Source organism: Pteropus alecto, unplaced genomic scaffold (genome assembly GCF_000325575.1).
Source record: "Pteropus alecto unplaced genomic scaffold, ASM32557v1 scaffold610, whole genome shotgun sequence".
Taxonomy (NCBI): Eukaryota; Metazoa; Chordata; class Mammalia; order Chiroptera; family Pteropodidae; genus Pteropus; species Pteropus alecto.
In genome coordinates, this window is record NW_006429615.1 from 17,710 (window position 1) to 20,850 (window position 3,141).

The window sequence follows — 3,141 nt, forward strand, 5'->3', positions numbered from 1 at the left end:
GTATATGATTTTCAAATATTTTCTCCCATTCCGTAGGTTTTCTTTTAATTTTGTTGATGGTTTTCTTTGCTGTGCAGAAACTTTTTAGTTTGATGTACTCTCAATTGCCAAGATCCATGTCAAGGAGCTTACCCCTGTTTTCTTCTAGAATTTTTATGGTAAGGTCTTACTTTCAAGTCCTTAATCCACTTTGAGTTAATTTTTGTGTATAGTGTAAGACAGTGGTCCAGTTTCATTCTTTTGCACATGACTGTCTAGTTTCCCAACACCATTTATTGAAGAGACTGTTCTTTCCCCATTCTATATTCTTGGTTCCTTTCTTGTAAAGCAATTGACCATATATGGGTGGTTCTTATACTTTTTAATAAAACTATTTCCACAATATTTGATGGATAAAAATAGACATTGAAACTGTAAGAAAAACCAGAACCTATCATTATTTCCCCCTATTATTCATTATTATTTGAAATTTTTGTAGATGTTGGATAGAAGCATTCAACTATATATGTAATTTTTCTAAAGCTAAACTTACTTTTTTTCTCTGGTCAGTCCATACACACAAGCATTACATGAACTATGGAATTTAGGAACTACTTCACAAAGTATCTTTTCATCCAGAAAATTAATGTCTAGATAATTTCATTTTAATTTAGTTCTATATGTGAAACAACAAATCTTTTATTTCAGCATCAATGTGGAAATGAGATTAAAATAATGCTTAACAAATCACATATCAGTCATTAATATGCCATAACATTTAATTCCACTTAATATTCTTAACACTATCTTTCAAAAAGTAGATGTTTCAATTTCGTTGCAGTCCCGTGTATCCATTTTTTTTTTTATGGTCACTGCATTTTGCTTCATCTAAAAACCTGTGCTTACCCTAAGGTTAGAGAGATTTTTGTCCTGTGTTTTTCTCCTAGAAATTTTAATTTTAACATTTAACTGTAGGAGTTATTCCAATTTACTTTTTGTGTGTGAGATAAGTTAGAGTTGAAGTTCATTTTTTTAGATATCCAGTTTTTCTAATCCTATAGATGAAGGACTATTTCTTCCCCCCTTTAAATTACACTGGTACTCTTTGAAAAAAAAATGAACTGATCATATATATTAGTAAGAGTTCTTCAGAGGAACAGAACCAATAAACATCTAGGCCAGTGCTTAACCAAACATTATAGGGCTCACTTCATATACTCCCAGGGGTCACAGCAGTTCTGCATTTCCTATTGTCTGCTTCTGAAAATTAATTATGTCATGTATTTTATATATTTTGTCCAGTTTTCTGTTTGCAGTAGAATTGTAAGTCCCATAACAATTACTTTTTTACTGAGAGAAATGGAAGTACAAGATACTGCTTTCGTCATTTCATGTCTTTGATTAAAATCTCCTAGTACTTCTTTTCTGGCTACATAACAGAGTCTACATTCCTTAGCATAGTGTGAAGATTCATAAAGTAACCAAGCAAATCTTCATTCTTGCACTAAATAGCTAATTTATTTGTTTCTATGACTTTGATTCTATTGCTCCTTTCTTCCTCAGATGGAAAATCTTCTTTAACTTTATTGTTTTTAAATTTCTGTCCATTAGAATTCTAAGAAGCTCAACCATCCTAAAATAAGTTGTCCCTTTGAGCTTTAATTTTTATTACTCATGCAATGAGTAATAATTTTTATTAGTTCATGCAATCATTCACAGATTTATTCAAGAAAAGTTATTAGAATTTAATAGATAAATTTAAGCATGGTTATTCTTTTAAAAGAATTCACAGAGAGAAAAAAAAAGATTTGTAAAATGTTAACTGTAATGGAGAATGAAAGTGCTATAAAAAAGTAAGTACAAGGTATAGAGCTGATGCAAAAGAGATATTGCTCAACTCTTTTTTTATGGCAATAATGGAGGAGAATCAAAGATAACTTCCTAGAAGAGGTGACACTGATGCAGAACTAGAGGAATAAGAGAGTTAATAGGAGTCCACAAGCATGCACTGCAGAATGAGGGAGCACAATATATAGAAATAATGTTCCAAGTTGAATCCATATGTTTAAATACAGATGAAACATAAGGTGATGGGGCATGGGAGCATCACAGATAAGACTGAAAATATAAGCAGAGATTAAACAATAAGAAACTTTATGTCATGCTAATGAGTTGAACTTTACTGTAGGTAAATGAGGTATCAATGAAAGATAATGAGCAAGATAAATTACATTTTAAAAGTTCAGTTCTGATAATAGCATGAAAAATAGACTAAAAACAAAGCAAGATTGGAGACAGAGAGAAAAATAAGGTTATAATTATAAATCATTAAAAATGTATTTCATGAATTTCCAGAAATATTTATCCACTAAATATGCCTGTGTTTATATGTTGCTATTGAAAAACATATGAAAACCTCTAGGAGTGAGGGGTCTGAGCCCCACACTAGGCTCCTAGCCAAGGAAACCAACTCCAGAAAAAGGAACCACCATAACATCTGTATTTGAGAAACAGTGGAGCTTACAGCCTAGAGAGCCAAAGGGCTATAAGGAAATAAGCTTCCACTCTCAAAAGGTCAGTGCAAAACTCACTTTGAGCTCCAGCACAGAGGCAGCAACTGGAAAAGTGCCTAGATCATATGTGAAGGAGCTACATTGACTAACTTTAGAGCAAAGGCTGGAATGGCAGGGATCGGTAGAAACTTTCCCTGAAGATGGAAGCACTAGCAGACATCATTATTTCTTTGTTGTTTTGTTGTTGTTGTTGTTGTGCTTTTTCCACTTGGCTGGCCCAGCAGAAACAGGAGACAATTTTAACACTCTCCATTATCTGGCTAATATTGTTTGCCCTGCACTGGCACTCCTTTGAGGTCCAACCCCACATAAACTACCCACCCTTGCTGAAGCCCCTGACATGTTGCCTCAATGCTGGATCAAGTGGCAGTAGGTCTTGGCTTGCATTGTGATGTGTCCAAAGTGGCATCAGTCCCTATACACATGGCATGGGAACCCCTCCCAAACAGTTCCATTCCCAACACATTTGATGGCGGGCTTCAGCTCACACTGGAACCCTTTACAAGTGACTCTAGTCCCAACACACCTAATGGCTGGCCTCAGCCCACCCTGGAGTCCCTCTCAAATGGCTCCATAATGAACGCACCTG